The 18752-nt window shown below is 41.0% G+C and overlaps 1 protein-coding gene across 5 annotated transcripts in view; it reads right to left on the bottom strand.

Annotated features, from left to right (window-relative positions):
- esrrga (estrogen-related receptor gamma a) overlaps positions 1 to 18122 on the bottom strand; it is an 87052-nt gene extending 68930 nt beyond the window's left edge. The window contains exons 1-2 of one of the 5 annotated variants that reach the window (XM_037247446.1): positions 18035 to 18122; positions 17744 to 17960 (exon numbers count right to left, since the gene is read on the bottom strand). The gene's annotated coding sequence lies outside the window, so the exon portion shown is untranslated. Of the gene's footprint in view, positions 1 to 1579; positions 1683 to 16259; positions 16355 to 17743 lie in introns of those variants that run through there. The other 4 variants (XM_037247448.1, XM_037247450.1, XM_037247445.1 and 1 more) reach the window with 4 other exon arrangements.
- Positions 18123 to 18752: the final 630 nt, after the last annotated feature.

An 18752-nucleotide genomic window follows, 5' to 3' on the forward strand; every position in this document is an offset into this window, starting at 1 on the left:
CCTGTGCAAGATTTCTTTTTCATAAGTTAGTATCTCAAAACATATGTGTTGTAATTTCATATCAACTTCATAAATGAAGTCATCAAAAGTGACATGATCTACATGGAATGGTTTCTAATTCCCATGTTTGAGAGTGTGTTTACATGTGTTTGTTTTCGACTCCCAAATAAACTAAGGGGTCAGACCTCAGGTTACCCCTCCATATCTGACCTCATGACACCATTGGCTCTATAAATCTACCAGGCCACACTGTGTTTATGAAAGACAGAGTGAGGAACTTAACAACATGCCACTAAATGTCTTCCTTGTGTTGTTTTTTTGTAGAATAAATTAGCTTTATCATTTCCTGAAGATGGATTTTTGTTTGTATTAGGATCCACTTCTTCATGAGTGTCAATGCTTGACTAAATCACTACAATTGACCGCGGAGCAAATGTGAAACAAAATCTGCAGTTTAAACCATCATCATGTCAGACATCAGCAATTTCAGAAAATGTGTGAGCCTCAGAGTGGTTAATTAATTATGAAATACATATTTTTATGCCAAAACTAAAGGATACCGGTAAAAAGAAATGGTCTGGCTTTTGAGTAAATTACAATTAGTTGCATAAATATCAATTCTATGAACAAATTAATTTAACATCAATAAATTGAAAAAGGTAATGGCTAATGCTAGCTTAAAAATGAATAACAAATGGTACAATTTGATGATGCGGGAATCGTGTCACTTCATGCGTATTCTCCCATTTGTATGAAAGTGAAAAATATTAACACGTGACATAACTAAGTTAAAGCTTTAATGGTGACTTTTTGAGGCAGATACTTTTATCAGTTGTCATTCAGCATGCCAATCTGTCCTCTTCCCCATCACATCCCTCTAGTAACAACCAAGCTTGTGTTTACTCATCCTACCACTTGCTAAGCTTCATTTCCACTTCCAAACTATCGGCCTCTCTTGTTGCACACTCTGCTCACGCCCCGTGTTGCTTCCTCATCCGTCTTCACACAAACACGCGTGCACGTGCCCCACACACACACACACACACATCTCCCCGTTTCCCTGCCTTGTCTCTCCAAAGTCGCTCAAGCACAACTAAGCCAGGGGTTTGAGTCCCAATGAGAGTGGTTAGGGCAATCAGTGCTTTTCACACCCTCTGATGTTCTTAAAAGGTGGAGGGATCAGATGCCCCCTGTTGTACCACTGCATCGCACGCACACACACACATGGACAAACTTACTCTCCAATTGCACTTGTATGCACATTCTCCACATATGCCTCGACACACTCACAAATTCACGCGTTTTCTTGAATGGCCACATCCAACATACACAATGAACCTTTACCTACTTCCTGCTGCTCTGCAACAATCTTAAAAATCAAAGAGCCCACAGCATACACTGTCAGATGACATAAAATGTAATTCTGCATTGAAATTTACGCACAAAACTAAATTCACCCTCACAGCCATGCTCGTTATAACGCCATTACATCACTCCTCACTGTTGGAAGGCAAATAAGCATTTGAAAAGCAAATAACATGGTAGCTTTGTCACATTTTCTTTGCTTGCCATAACTTACTTCTACTCTCCTATCCTCTCTTCATCAAGCGCTCGTCTCACTCACTTCAGCCTCAGCCAGCGGGCCTTGATGAACGGAGGCTCTTAGTCACATTGAGGTCAGTCTGCGCACACGCACACACAGAAGGGAAGGGTCATCCTGGCAGGGTTACGCCGCACAAAGTCAGCTCGCCGTAATGTGGCTGCTGTCGCCTGCATCACACCCTCATGATCCAATTAGGAGCCCGCATTCCTCCAATCAGCTGCCGTGGCAACCGGCGGGCAGACGAGCAGGCAGCGGCAGGCGGGCAACGCCAATCTCATAAGTGCTTTTAAGGGATTAGAAGGTGGAGGAGGAGGAGAGGGAGGGGCGCACCTCGCTCCCTCCATCCTTGGCGCCTCAAATTATTGTCGGACTTCCAAATACGAGTGGGAGGAGAATGGAACAGGGCGGCGTGGGTGTTTGGAAATTAGCCACAGATTGAAATGGAAAGAAGAGACGATGGGACGGCTTGGTCAATTAAGAGAAAATATATTTGCCAACTCTTTACCTCTGCAACTTGATGAGACAACCAGATGAGGTACCAAAGAGTGAAAACTTTTTTAAAGGAGCTGCTCAATGACAGAAAAACAACTTTCAACTATCACAATTACAAGTTTGCATTAACTTGTGAGTGGCCTGACAATTGCAGACTAGATGAAAATAAAACCAAACATGGTATTTTCCATTTCAGCAAAATTTGACATACAATTTTTTATCTTGTCTCTTTTTTAAGACAATTATTTTCTTGAACTGGTTTTGCAGTGTGATGACATGAAAAGCAACTTTAAAAGAATTTTTCCATTAAGGTTAGATTTGTTTCAATATTAGCCTCCTAATTGTTTAATTTATATATTAACTCAGAGTAGCCCTGAATTTTTAGCTCTAATCTGGAAACTTTAAATCATTAAAAAGCTCTTTTTATTAAATTCACAAATAATGGTGTTTGCATTTGAAGTCTTCATTTTGTCTTTTTGAGTTTTTTAATATGAATGTGATTTTTTCCCCAAATTAGTCTCATAAATTGCTTAGTTCTTATTAATACCCCGAATAAAAAAAAAAAAAGCTTTAATCTAAAAAATTAAAGTAAAAAAATTAAAATCTTTTGCATTTTGAAGTCTCACTACTCGGTGCGCTCAACAACAACTTTTATTCACTCACTTGTGTGTGTGTGTGTGTGTGTGTGTGTGTGTGTGTGTGTGTGTGTGTGTGTGTGTGTGTGTAGTAGAGCAGCTGGACATGTTTGTGTGTCCTGTGTGTGTGTGGTTAGCAACACTCTCCGAAGCATTTCGCTTGAGGCATCGGGACCTCAATTAAAGACACGCAGCACCTCTAAAGTATGAATATTTCACTATATCTAAGTCCTTTTACCTTGGAATGACCTGATTGTCCCACCGTGTGAGTGTGAGTGTGTGTCACTTCATTACCATAGAGGTGTGTGGAAGTGCATTCAATCTAGTGCTCGGGTAAAGACATGGACACTAATACAGGCACAGAGGACTTAGTCCAATGACACAGAATATTCAGAACATTAACGCCCTTGTTGGCCTTAGAAAGGCATCTTGAGGTCTCAGCGATATAGTTTGTCGTACGTTCTCAATGAGCCGAGACAACTCGGAAAACAAATCACGATGTAATGCAATGGGAACTACATAAGTTATCTTACTTTCTTGAAAGTGACAAGTTAAGTTTGTTATATGTTTTAACTACATTGCAAAAGTGGAAAAAACAAAACAACAAAATGCATTTCAATTTGAGAGGTTATCTTATGACCCGCATAACAAACCAATCCTAAAAAAGATTATTAAATCAAGTAATGAAATGTTGATTAACTGTGATGACGATAAAGGAGAAAAATGATTTTTTCAATTTAATATTTTTTTTTGCACAAAACACTCTGTCCTGATCAGAGATATTCGTCATCACCCACCACAGTAAATCGACATTACTCCGTCCACCACGTATGCTGCCTGCCTTTAAATTCTCCTAAAGTAGATTAACTTACTATAGAATCCTACTAAACTCTTGCGAGGACAAAGTCATCATTGACTGGGGGCAAATTGAAAAGAATGACTCACAAGCTTCTGTTTAAGTAATTTGGCTATTGATCAACTAGCTTTTCCCCATAGAATTGACCATTACTTATGGATTCCCAATACTTGGGCCACTTAGACCCTGTAGAGGTGTTTTGGTAAAAAGAGCATTGTTGCTACTCATGAATCCAGTCAGATTTAATAAATCTGTTCCAAATTAGTACATATGTGTGTGAGCCAGATTGTAAAAACAATAATGTGAGTGAATGGAAGTTATTTTAATTGACTTATTAGTCTCCCCCCAAAAAATGAATGGGTAAAAGAACAGTGTCCTATTCAGTAGTTTTCATACAGACACATCAACACACACAGGCAGCGGTGGGAAGGGAAACCCGAGCAGGACCAGAGTGGGATAACAGAAGTCCAGGAATAGTTGCAATCGATGAATGGATATGGACAGAAGGGAGGGGGGGAGATGAGTGGTCTCCTGGGTGGAGCGGTGATAGTCTTGCTGGGGCTATGCGAGACCCAATCCTTTGCAAAACCAGGGAAGGAGAGGAGATACGAAAACAGGAAAGAGAAGAAAAGTGAACAGAGACACCTAAAAGAAGCATGATGTCCACTATATGAAGCCAAAGATGGAAGCACAAGCTCGATGCCAACGGGGTGAAGTGATTTTACTTTTGAAGGGACACACCAAACTCGAGAGTAGCTCTAAAAACAACTATTGATGAGAAGACCCAGTCAATGGCCATCAGTGGAAAACAGAGCCCACCATTAGCCAACCAGTCAATCGCTCAAGCGTTGAGGGTAATTCTAGCACACAAAACACATCAGCGGCAAGAGGACACCCTGCTTAACAATCTACAATCCTACCATGTGACATTAGTGGTCTCTTGCTAACTTTTTGGTATAAAGTCTCTGTCACGATAGGAAAAGTGTGTGTGCATGTTTGTGTGTGTGTGTGTATCTGCTTGTACGCATGAGAGGTGGGAAAAATTGTGCATTAGCCAGCCAGCTAATCAATGGAGGAAAACCACTGAGCCTGGGACCATGCTTATGTTACATCCATCACTATTTATAGGCAATCGTGTGTGTGTGTCTGTGTGTGTACACACATGCATGTACATGTGCGCACAGTTGAATTCAACAGCCTAGCATGAATAAATCAGACTCAATATGACGTATGTGAACCATGATGGCAAAGTAGGTAAAACATTTGAAACCAAATCCAATGTGTTTATACAGTACAAGAACTACGTGGATCCATTTTCTACACCACTTTTGTGCTTCGTAATTGTGAAGAGAATCTCCTCTGACTTCCGGCTGTGGTAAGCAGTCAACTCACACGTTTTTAGTTTGACTTTGAAAAGTCAAACTAAAATGGTCACTTTTGGGGAAGTGAACAGGAATCGGTCGGGTGGACCACTACACTATCAGTAACTTCATGATGACACCAGTACAGCACTGAATCCTTAACATGGCAAGAAGACAACTTCTTTCAACAGCCTCCACCCCGCCCGCCTTCGCCCTCTTATCTATCTTTCCTAGTGGGAGGGAGACAGATTAACGTCACCGCTGGTTTACTTATCATACTGGTACCAGCGCAACCCTGCGAGGGATCGAGCAGGAGCGCAGTGCATCACCACTTAGTCTTGTCAGAGCGTGGATGGCGGCCACTTGTTTAGTAGTCTTTACTGCTGCTGTGATTGACAGCAAATAAAAAAGAAGCTTTGTCCTCTTTAAAGCAAAAGGCCTGGAGTGAGAAACTGTTGCCTCACCGAACAGACGTAAAACACATTTTACAGCATACTGAGCATTTAATCATACCTTTACCTTTTCACTAATGTTGCTCTGCAACCGTGCACGTCTGTAAATGTGCGCACGGCTGTCTTTGTTACGTTAGCCAGGGCCGCCCCCACTAGCACCGTACGCAATCGCAACATGCGCACACAAACACCGAGAGCTTAATGAAGCAGAACTCAGCCTAGTGCCCATTAGCCTGGTAATTAATAATTTCTCCCTGCCTCTTAACAGTTATCTCACAATGGGGGGGGTTGTTTGTGTGTGTGGTTTAGGTGCTGTTTTGTGCCTGACAGTGCACGTGCATTTCAACAGATAAAAATGTGCGGGTAAGGTTTTTCTTCATTACTTACCTCTTTTTATGACAGTAGTTAAAAGTTGGAAAAGTATTGTTTCAAATCGACTGAGCTTCATTCTATGCCGAAAGTTGAAACATTCAGAAGCATGCCGGCAAAAGCAAGTCTCTCCTCAAGCTCCTCACAGAGCGTCTCCCTTTGTGCACTTGTGTCAAGAAACAGAAAAAACGAGACAGACGGCCAAGTTCAAGACTTTCACTTATGTTCCATTAAACTATTGACAGGAATCGCTTCTGTGGACTCATCTTCCACTTTGGTTTCCTTACTCCCCATCAGCTGTTTTCCTTTTCCCTGTGATCTCAATGACCAAGAGGGAAAAGACTAAAGGAATAAAAATGAGGAAATGTAGAAGTAAAAGGTCAGACAGCAATGCTCGTCGACTGAAAAAAAGAAGAAGAATCACTTGTCTCTGTCATCCTGCGAGTTTTATTTCTTCCTTCTTTCTCTTCCTATTTCCTTCATCGTGTTCACTCTTCACATTCGCATCACCGACTCGAACATCAAAAGGATTCGAGTCGGATGGGGAGTGAGAGTATTTGCGATTGGTATGCGGACGCACATCTGTGATTCTAAAGGCTTCGACTAAGTGTTTGTCAAGAATTAAAGACAGTGTTTTCTGACAATCTCAGAACTCTTCCTTTATCTCCTTCTGCTTCCAAGCCCTCCCTCCACTTTTGAACTCCACTGTATTGTAGCATGTGAACCTGCACAACAAAGATTTTCAGGATGTCCAACGAAACTGTGCACCTACGTTGAATAATCTAAAAGAAGTGATTACGACGTCATTAACGCTTTGCTCTTCATTTCTACAAGCTCGATTGATTGTGATCATCACCATCGCTTCTCTATATTGCTCACAAGTGTGTATGTGGGTGTGTGAGTTGGAAAACACATTTGGGTTGCACTCAAGGCCTGGAAACAATGAGCAGCAATTTCTTTGAAGTCCAATGCAATGTTCTATCGGGTGGAACTGTTAATGGCTGATAACAGTGCTGCATCTCATCTCCCCCTTCTCTCCCTGTTTCTTCACCTCCTCCTTCTCACTTTTCTTTCGACTACTCACTCTTCTCATCAAATCTCACAGGAGTAAGAATCCTGTTTGGGTTCCTTGAATGGTAAGACAGCGAGCGAGCCTTGCGGTGCCAGCAAAAGCGACTGGAGTTGATTTTGGCGGAGAAGCTCGGTAATTCTGTTAAACCAACAAAGATGTTCCATTAGCCCCCCGCTGGCGTGCTGCAAAACAGACGCTGTGGCACTCCCAAAACACAAGAGCACAACTAAACATGCCAGAAACACACAAACACACCTACTACAGAGACATGTCTGTACTGTGTGAACAGATGCGCACACATTTAATACAGTTTGAGAACACTATCTAAGCCTAAGCATTGTGATGACATAATTGATTGACCTTACTGTGGTATACAAGCCTATATCATAAACATTATTGAATTTCTTTTCATAATATTATGGTGAGGGCCAAAACGTAATGTAGTGATTAGTTTTATTACTCCGTTGCTATCATTAATGGACTTATGTTTAATTCACCAAGGCAACTATTTATAGTTAGAAAATCAAAAGTCAAGTTGTACATTTACTCCAAAATCAATTTATATTTCTTCCAAAGCCCATCTCGACAAATTGAATAAAGCTCACACCGGTCGCGACATTTGGCATGGTGGCAGGGTTGGACATACTGAGAGTAAAGCAAGCAAGCTGGCAAACAGAAAAAACAAATGATAGAATGGCAGTCACACACACCAACAGTAGATTTGAGCTCTATGACGTAGCGCTATGGGACACACACAAGCACACAAGCGTACCAGTTGGGATATCCAGACCTGCCACTGTACAGGATTACCTCTGGCATGGGAGTACTGGTATCCCCTCATCGGCCCGCTAACACACACATACGCATTGCACACATCACATGCTAATGCTTCACTGGGCGAGCTGATAAGAATGTGTGTGAATGTGTGCTCGCACAGAGAAGTCTCTGATGGCAAGGATTAGAGACTCTTGACTCTCTCAGTCGCTCAGAGAAGAACTAACCGGCGGCAACATGCACGCTCTGCGCAGGCAAAACACAAACAGGAAGTGCAGTGCAGCACACTGAAAATAGTGGGGGATAAATAAAACATAAATAAATAAATGTAAAAATGTATATATATATATATATATATATATATATAAAACATGAGTGACATTTTCTCTCAAATCTGAGTTCAACCAGTATACACAACTGATTTTGTTTCACTTTAAAGGTTCTAATGTCAACATGTTCCCTTCCCTTTTCTTTACAGTGCTGTGTTGGCCTTGCTTGTACAAATGAAAACAATATCAGTCAGTGCGCCTCTTGCAGCAGAGACGCAGAGAATGAGTCAGAGCAGGAGAGCAATGCAAGGATAGGAAAATAGAAATGGGAATAACATGTCAGAAAGGACAAGACAAATGTTAGAGAAAGGGAGAAGGAGCACTTAACCCCTGGTTAGTGGGGTCACGTCCCAGTGGTCATGGGGAAGAAGGTCCTACGCGCGCACACACTCACATAAACACACACACACACGCAAATGCACACACATTCTTGTACGTACGTACAAACAATAAAGCATATTAACACACAGTGCCTCTACTGGACAACCAAAGCACGACAATTCTTGTCCCAAACCAGAAATCAGACAGTACGAAGATTGAACTGTGATGTAAATAAAAGAACATTAAATAGTAGAAAATGAAAAATGTCTGTGAACTAGATTGCAGTCACAAACTCCTCTTGTTCATTTCATTGTGGTGAGCAAGTTGTGAGCGACATACAAACACACAATTCAATTTGCGTGTGGCAACAGCGTGATTAATAAGGTCACCTGCCGTCTATCATTTTGCTTCAATCATACAGTTCATGGTTCGGCCTTGAATATGTTTAGCATTATCGGCCACAACTATTTTGATGGCTCATGGGACACCCTACAACACCAAATAATAACTCAGGATGAGATAGCAGAGATAGTTCTGTATATTCTTTGACTTTGGCCCCTCAAATTTGGCCAAATCATCCCCAATTTACGAATCATATCTAGGCCCATGCTGAAGACATGACTGCAGGACATGTCCATAGACCGCAGTGAGAATTAGAGCAAGTGTATAATTTGTGTGCAAGCATGTTTAAATGCAAAGTGTGAAAACAATGAGACAGACAATTGGAGCAGGTGGACAGAAAAGACTGTAATAGAGAGCAAGTAAGTGCAACTTAAAGTGAGAAAAAAAGGGACAGAGCGCGAGAGAAAAACCGAGAGAGAGAGAGAGAGAGAGAGAGAGAGAGAGAGAGAGAGAGAGAGAGAGAGAGAGAGAGAGAGCATCAATTATTTAGGGGAGGTAACATGAAGCTTCCTTGGATCAGGCAAACCGCTGTTTGGTCCCCAGAGAGCAAAGAGAATGAATCAGGTTGAATTTATTAGAGATTCTTTGAGTGCACGCATGTGTGTGTGAATACAATTCAGGCACCCACCTTGGTTTCTGCTATTACGACACACACACACACACGGACACATCCTGAGAATCCCAAGCCTGTTTCTAGTTTCATTAATAAAACAGCAGCTCTTTATATGTGCTCTTCCCCTCTCTGTCTTGCCTTTCATCCTCTGTTTGTTCACACACACAGAGGGATTTCACTTATGTGTGAGTGTGTGCGCACGTAACCTCCGACTGGGATTTGGGGATGGCCCGACTGTTTGTTCATCAGTCTGACAATAGTTGGCCCCGCTGTGGTACATATAAAATGTGATCTCTCTTTCATGACAAGTGAAGGAGGGCGTCACTCAATACAGGCTTTGTCATTAAATGTTCCCTATGGATATTAGTTCGTAATATCAACCAGCTTTGTATATTTTTCTATCGACAAGATTTTGCCATTTCATTTGCATCTCCGTCTGGTTTTGTTCATAATATATATCTATTTACATATTATGTATGCATATATATTTATATTAAATATATATTTATATAAATAAATATAATATTTATATATTGTATTTATATTTATTTTGATAAATATATATTTAATTCTTGAAACTAATTTGATGATTCTATGGTTTTCTATGGATTTTTTTTAATTCAAATTATCTGGTACCGCAGCCTCCTGCAACTCATTGTGTTCAACCTTTGAGATTCTATTAGCTTCACTCTTCCTTGAGTCTATTTTCACTGTGCGTTTTGACCATATGTGAAGCTAAAGCTGAATAAAATGTATCGACGCCTTATGTTCACCTGCGTGTCTGTATAAATTTAGTGACTGTCTTATGAGTGTGAATACATCTGGCTGACTCAGTGCTTCTGTCTCCAGCACGGCAGTTGAATCTTATCTGCACCACCATGACGTCTATGTGTGTGTGTGAGCCTACGCATCATATCAGGAATAGGAATCTTAACAACACTTTTTCACATTAGAGAGCAGGAAACGTCAGAATGCTATTGTAAGAGAGCCACTTCCTGTCCGATAAACAAAAAAAATCTATCTCGCGCACGTATAGACAGACAGGAAGAAATCCTGACAAGCAGAATTTGCTCTGCGTGTGTCTGTGTTTTACGCCATCACTCCCATCAGTCTCTGTTTCTCTTTCTTTCTCTAATAAGCAGAAGTTTGCCGCTGAGGGCAGATGGGGCAGCACAGATGAGAGAGGAGAAGACAAGCATTCAAACAATACAAAGCAAGAAATGCCGTGCGTCGACACATCAACTTTTAAGATTGTTAACAATGCTAATAAAGTTTCTTTCTCCACAAAGCAATGGCATATACATATTATTCCATCCATTCTATACAGCTGACTTGTGGAGAAAGACACCCCCGAATTGGTCACCAGAGATTTCCTATTAAATCACAGTCAGGCCAATGAACACAAATAAATAAGTAAATCAATAAATAAATCAATAAATATATATTTCCTTTATAGTGTATATTGTATGGATACTGCATGTATGTCCTAATTAGTATCTACACTCCACTGATATGTACCCCCCAAAAAAATTATTTATATTTGCCTCATATCAAAACGTGGGTTAGACCATGTGTTTGTAATTTTGCAAAATAACCTAAGCTGGCGGATCTGGACAAGGGAGGTCTGCGCCGCTGTGGGCAATCAAAGCAGCTTCTCCCATTCCCTTGAATTGTGGAAGACAAGTCACACACTGACAGTCTCAACCATGGGGATTCAAAACATCAGCATATATCACAATTGTTTCCCGCTGAAAATGCACTGTCTACAAAAACAGAGCCCTCAGTGGTAATCAGAATCATAACTGCATGCACAGCATTGTCTCCCTCTGGGTCCACAGAAGTCCCGCTGTGTCTTGAGGCCACACAAATTGCCTCAATGTAACACCCTCATCAAGATAGATTTAAGTCTCTGGAGTAAAGAACACCAAAGTTTGTGTTCATCAGTGTTAAACTGAGGCACTCACTGCCATTAGAGAGAGCGACACAAAGTAGAGAAAAGAGCTTATCATGCATTTTGATCATAACATGGCTAAAAAGCCATTTTAAACTGAATAACTGAACATTTCTTCACCATTCCTTCAGAGAACTAAACACGTGGACAGACTCTGTCCATGGTGCTGATAGTGTGTGAACATGAAATGATGTAACACACAGTCCCTGAAGTTAAACACAGAGAGGCATCTAAAACACAATATCCTTTATGAATGGAGGACATTCAGTTTTTCTTCGGTGTGTAAGCAAATTATCTCATATTCAATTAATGGAAGGAACAATTACAATTAGGGTCCGACCTGCTTATCCTTCCTAATAGCAAATGCACTGTGCAGTCAAAACAAATGTCTGTGGGGTGGTTTAAATTCGGGAAAAATATTTTCCAGGTCGTTTTCTCTTTTAGCCTATAAGGATAGTAATAAATATGCATGAAGCACACAGCTCCATGTAGGTGACTACTTGGCTCCATACGTTCTTGTTTTTCTTGGGCACAAAGGAAGTGAAGGAGATATGAGAGCAATCTCGGGGGAATGAGCAGTTGTGTTTTCGCACCATCACAAGCTGAAAACCGACACACTAACGATGTAGATTTTAAAATGCTCCAGTTGAAAGTGTATTTCAAGGGGCGCCATCATTATATAAATTACGTGACCATTTTTTACTAATTCATTTGGAATTTGGGGCGCAAATAAGCAAAGCACAGATTACCACAAGAGGGCAGTGAACTTCTCAACAAGCAACAATTTGACAGATACTGATCACTTCTCTAAGCTTGTATTGCCTCACGCCATTTCCAATTGAAATTCATTGTGATACTAAATATAAATGTAAGAGAATTGGACAGTGTGTATATTTAACCAAACTACACAACCTTGTGATACAAATGTCCATTCTTCCTTCTGGGTCAGCAAATGTTCAAGCCAATAATGACTTAAATGTCTAAAATGAGAGAATAGTTCAGAAGTAATGGATGACATGAGGGGAAGAGAAAAGAGAGCAGGAGGAGGTACATAGGGGATTTGGGGAGAGGGAAAGAGTGCGGAGAGAAGACGAGGTAGGTGAGCAGGGTCAGACGGCGGGAGGAAGCTAAGGTTTTTATTTCCTGGCGAGGTGGGACCTCGCATTTACCCCTGAGGTCATTGGTCATTGGCAGGGTCGCTTGAGAGCAGGGAGGGGAGGGGGGGTATGTCTCAATCGTGAAGAAGGGAGAATATCTTTGCAGCAAACAAGACACTGAGACAAGTAATGGGAAGAAGATGGGGAGAGAAAGAAGTGGGAGACCTAGTTTCACTTGGGAGGGGAAAGGTTGGAGGAGGTTGAAGGAGTGATAGTCCTCAAGGGAGGATATATAAAATACGCCAACATAACCCCATAAAGACTAAATTGAATCATTCTACTTTAAAATGAACCACCCTTGATATTGCGCGAAATATATTGAGGTACACATCAAATCATCTTTCATTGGAGAGATGCTCACCCCTAATATACGTACAAACACATTGAATATTGTTAAAGCGGCAAAAAAAAATACTTTTTAGGAATAAAATCTGCTGCGTTTTTTTTATGACCTACTACTAGTGTATGTAATTATAATTTGGAGGTGGTGAACACTCTTTTTCATCTCGCCAAGACAGTGTGCGTAATTCAAATTTAAGCTTCCAACTTTGTGGTAATAGTTTAAAAAGGGTCCTGAAAGGCAGAACAATTCATGAATGTCCGGAGGGAAATTCACATTTCTTCACAGTTCTGGTGTCATTAGTATCATGACTCAAAAAATGCATGGCTCTGGTTTCTAAGACCCACGTTTCTATTTGTTCTTAAGACGGCCAGTCACACGTCCCAGTACGTTACTGGACATCTGTAAGACAGAAGATGATTCAGTCAGCTAAAAATATGAATGGCCTTTCAGCTCCGCCAGCCACATGGATTAACAACTCTTGCAGCTTTTCCACTGGGCTCAAACTCTGCGGCAGCATTGGCGCTGACCCACACTGGTGGAGAGACATCGCGTATCAAAGTGGTCAAGTGTGATCCATCGTTGTCTCTTTTGAAATTCTGCTAAAGACTAGGAAGATAAAAGTTTACTATTTGCAGTGGAAAATGTGCATGCCCTTTCTTTTTTTAGATGTTGCTCATCGTTATTGGTGTGACAATACGATAATGGATCACAGCGAAGTATGAATCTAGTGAGTGATGAGAAATTCCATGTAAAGGCTTATCTATCTGTAGTAATTCCATGAAAAGAGCGCTGAGGGGAAAAACATGCTGTCCCCCTTGCTAATGAAGCTTTCAGCCCTGTGCCACATCCCTACAATGACAGCTGGCAGGGGAGGGGCAGGAACTACATGCCATGAAATAAGAGGGGGGAAAAATTGATTAGCAATTTTCATTTGCTGCAAGCTAAACAAAGGAGCTCTGCCGGCGGAAACTCTCTTGACGTTGTTGGGACAGGAAAGTGATCTTTTGAGACCTCAAGGCATCTATTGTTTAGTTAGAGAGGATGTTGGGGGTGGGGGGGTGTTGGAGAAGGGCAATGGGGATTGGAAATGGGAGGGCTGAGGTGAGAAACCTGTGGGGGAAGCAGGAGAGATGTTAAGGGCAAAAGGGAAAAGAGTGACACGGTGGCAGGTGAGGTTAAAGACTGGAAGGAGTAAAAGAAACAGGCCTCATTGGGAAAATTAAAGCATGGGTGGTTCAACTTTTTCAAGTTTTCCATGATATGTGACATCATTCACGTTCATGCAAAAACTGTAAATTCACATCCAAAAAAACAGTAGTTTAGCAGATAGATAAGAGATATTAAAAATAGACTTTACTGCTAAAGTTAATGTTATAGCGATGTGTTGGAAAGTCACCTTAGCTCAAGCTAACAAACAATACATAACATCATAAGTAGGCCAATTAGTAGTATCAGTTTCCCGGTGTGTGTGTGTGTGTGTGGGGGGGGGGTAATCCTTTAAACAACAGATATTTGAACACAAAACTTGGACTGATTCATGTAGTAGACAGACAATTTAACAATACTCACAAACATGGACTGTATTTTTTATCCTTTCAGAAAAATGACAATTGCAACTTACTGAGAGGTGGCCAAAGTATGCACACCAGAACGAGCAGCACAATGTCTATTTAAGTGAAGCAAAAAACATGGCAAAATCTGTGACGTTGCTTGAGCTTTGAACATGCCCTTTCCGTGTGTACAGTTTAATACATTCTCATCAACAGCAATACCAATATAAATTTCTCTCTCTCTCTCTCTCTCTCTCTCTCTCTCTCTCTCTCTATGCATACGGTCATCATGATGTACAAAGTATAACGAGGGAAAAAAAGACACCCTAATTCATGCAAAACAAATAGAAAACTAGCAGCTGTTAAGTGAGTGAGAGGCGGGGGGAAAATCAACTTTTAAGCAAAACACTAAAGAATTCTAAATTTAATTTTCTGCAAGATTAAACACAATAATGACTAGCTTTATAAAAACCCATAACTAATGGCTTCCAATGAGCTAATCTATAAGCATTGATCTGCTGGGTATCTCACAGACTTGCGGTGCAAAGTGGATAAATGAAAGAGAAAAAGGGGGAGGGATGGATGAGGGGAAAGGAGGATGGGAAAGAAATTACAAGACACACACAACTACATTGAGGGAACAACTTTTTCTTTGCGAACAATAAAGTTATGCTTGTGTTTGCTCATATAGAGTAACAAATATGATAGATAGCAAAGCAAAAGTACGGTTTTATTATTGCCTTGTTTTGATACTGAAATCAGCAAAAACGTTTGGATTAAATGGGCCATATTTTCTCGCTTCTGGCTGATACTGTATCAGATCGATTATTGGTATCGGACTACTCTAGGCTGCAATATCGGGATCAAATCGAAAGTGAAAATGTAGGCTGTGGATCCTGAGGACTGTTCGCCAGTCAACTGCAGATACACGTACATTCCCAAACTCTAAAAGTAAAATGACTTATCCTCTTAAGGCATGTGCTAATCCTGTAGCAGCTGTTTCGTTTTATGCAAAGGAAGAAGAAAACCCCACAACATAGCTGAACAGAATGCAAGGGCGATTTGCAAACTAGCAATATTTTATCTGGCTTATCCTGCACTTGACAACTTTTTTGAGGCTCACTGATGAAGAGCCGAAAGTGGTGGCACATAAGGAGAAGGAAAGCAGGAGGGATGGAGTGAAATGAAACAATCCTCATTTGAGAATGGGCAGAATCTTAAAACCAGAGAGGGTTTCTTGCGTTAATCCCTCAGGGATTAACTTTCTAAATACTCCTATTCAAGACAATTAATTCATGCATATATCACTCGCCGGCTCTTTTCATGTCATTTAAGATGATGGAGGGCGACTCTGTGGGGAGGTCGGATATGTATATGGGCATTAATGCACACGGCAATTTCACTGTGGGATCACGCGGCTACGTAAACCGTGACGCAGCATATGCACACACACGCTGATGTATGCATTGAGATCCTAAAGAGCAAATGAGGCTGCGAGTGTGACGACCGAAAGGGGGGGGCCTCTAAAAAGTTGACTGACTTATTCTGACAGCTGAATACTAATCATGAGATCAACCTCTGGCTAAATCTACAGGATCTCACCGGGGTTTCTGGCTGGGAGAAGCATAAAAAGGATTAGTTGTAAATACAGCAGGCTTAAGGAGAACAGAGAGACAGCAGTGGACAGTCTCAACAACTTGAAACTAAAGGTTGAGAGTCAGAACCAACGGAGACGTGAATCACAATTAACAAATGAACCTTCCAAAGCTGATAACCATTCCGATGTTGCCAACTGTTTGGTCACTAAGTCAAAGCAGGACATTTTTAGAAGACCTCAGTCAGTCAGCTTGTGGACAAAACAACAATAATAATGAAAACAAGGCCGCTATAAATCTGACATTACATTACACAGTCTCACATATTGGCCGACAAAGCTCACAAACGAACCAGTGACACGCTTAAATTATTGAGTGCCTGACCTCAATTGGTTGGCTGGAGCAGGCTCAAGCGCACTGAGCTGACCTAGGCCACTACGATACAGCGCAGTCAAAACATGCTCACCCTGCAGACACGGGTTTATAAAGTCTAAAAATAAGCCGTGGCATCGTAGAGTCACGATGTAAATTCATAAATAAATGCAACTGATTGGACACCTGAATAAATATAGCCACAGACATGCTATCAATGCACACATGCTATAATTTGATCTGCAGACATATTTGCTGAGTCGGCGGCCGTGCTTGTCTCGCCACGAATGATCAAACAAACTGGACACGCGATTCCCACAAGGCCTCATGTGACACGATGCAACCTGGGGATTTTTTAGATGGGGCGTGATGGCATCCGCATTCCCACTGGCCGAACATCAGAGTCCATGTGAAAGGAGAGAAAGTTTGGTTTGGCTGCCAAATGTCATGATGTCAGTCATTTGGCACTGCGTGTGGTAATCTTCCGCTGTAATGACACTTAAAACTCTTTCAGAAATATGAGTAGGTCATTGGCTCCTACTATAGATGTTCATGAGTGTAACCCAACTAGTGCTACGGCATGCTGCGTGGATTATGTCGGATGATGTTACAAATAGTTCAGTGGGACAAGTTTTTTGGCAAACCTCATCCGGTTCAGACACGTCCCTTCAACCACAAACCATGTTTTATATGTTAGCTTTAGAAACACTTAAAAGTAAAGTAAAGTGAGTTTAAACGTACTGTCAAAAGATCAGTAAAAAGTACCAATATGCTTGCTAAAAACTGTTTTGTTTTGGGAGGTTTTCAAATATGTGTTCCAGTCATTCAGATGATGATAATCCGCAAAGGTTGAAAGAGGCAACTGGACTTTTGTTGTTTGAGGAATTTAATTGTTTTTCCCTCATTTTCTGAAAATGATAAACGATAACTTGGGCAATTAGGCTTAAAAGCTAATGATGTGCCTTGTGATTTCCAGCCACATTCAAAGTTGACTATTTCATTTACCAAACATAGGATTCCTCAATTAACTAGGCTGAGCAAATCGTCGCCATCACAATACTTTTATCATAGAGACATTTTTGAGGTCTTGTGATCTCATAGTGATTTCATAGATAAAGACAGCTATAAGGACAAATGTTTGTGTGACCGTTTGGACAAACTGTACCACTCGTGGGATGTTGCACTTTAGATATTCCAGTATGTGAACGTTTTCATCTTGAATGTTTTTTTTTTTTTGCCACAATCCTTGCCATTGCTTAACCTTTTGAAACATTTTCTACAGTCGATTGACATTTGGATTTTTGGAGCAATGGCTCTATGTTGTTTCTGTCCACTTTTGTTGTTTTTCAATGTGTCATAAACTTTAACGTCTCACACTGGCAGAGATGCAGCCAAACACAGTGTCACCAATTTGGCAGGTCAGACCACGAGTAGGAGAACACACAAACGCAAATGAACACACACACACACGTCTTGTAGCGATGCATGTTACTCACTCCGTCCTCCGGCTCTCTTCAGAGTTGCGGTGCAGTTCTCAAGGACGCTGCTGTCTCACATCTCTCGTCACTCTGGCAGAATTTGTCCCTCCCACACTCTCATTTTCATTCTCAGCTACAGAACATTGCCGTCCTGCTCTCCGGTCGTGGATAGCAGCTGAGAAGCAGGGCTCATTCTGGAAAGCCATGGGGCAAGGCTCGCTCTTTCCTCAAGTGTCTGGTAGTACGAGAAGGAGGAAGTGAGACACTGAGAGGGAGGGAGGAAAAAAAAGAGGCGCTGGACCAACTGACCACATGGATGTGCCACTTCAGGACAGCTACCCTCTGAAGAAATCGGGACAAAGTCTCTGCAAGGAAAGAACAAGCGGTTTTAGTGGAGAAGCTTTATACAAAAATGTACATCTTGTCGAAAATACATTACCAGTTAATCTAGGTTGGGAAAGAAGTTAAAAATGAGTTACTTATTATTATGCATCACAAACCAGATTTGCTGTAAATTCAGAAAGTTCAGTCACACAACCATTTATTTAACCAGAAATTAGAAAATGAAACCATTTTTATCATTGAGGTTTTTCTTTAAAAACAAAAACCTGATGTTTGAACTGGGGTGTGTAGATTTTTATATACATTGTGTTAAGTAATTTAAACTAAAACGAGACAGGTCTTTTTTTCTTTCTTTCTTTGTGGGGACTGAAAGGTTACATTGATTCATAACTGGCATGTGCTCAAAAAACTATAATACATAGTTTACAAAGTCAAGGTTTCAATCACCGCAAAGACTGCCTGTCAGCGTTTCTTTAGGGCAACGTTCGGCTTCAATATGATTGGCTGCTTGGAGAGATCACTAAACGAGACGCGTTTTTGAAGTTATTAATGAGAGGCCAAACGCTTTTTTCCCCCATCCTTTTACAAAGAGGGGATGGGCAAGCAGTTACACACACCCAGCAGAGGAAGTTCCATGTTTTACATTTTCAAATGATCACTTCTGTCTAGCATTCCTAAGATATCA

Source organism: Syngnathus acus, chromosome 3, assembly GCF_901709675.1.
Source record: "Syngnathus acus chromosome 3, fSynAcu1.2, whole genome shotgun sequence".
NCBI lineage: Eukaryota > Metazoa > Chordata > Actinopteri > Syngnathiformes > Syngnathidae > Syngnathus > Syngnathus acus.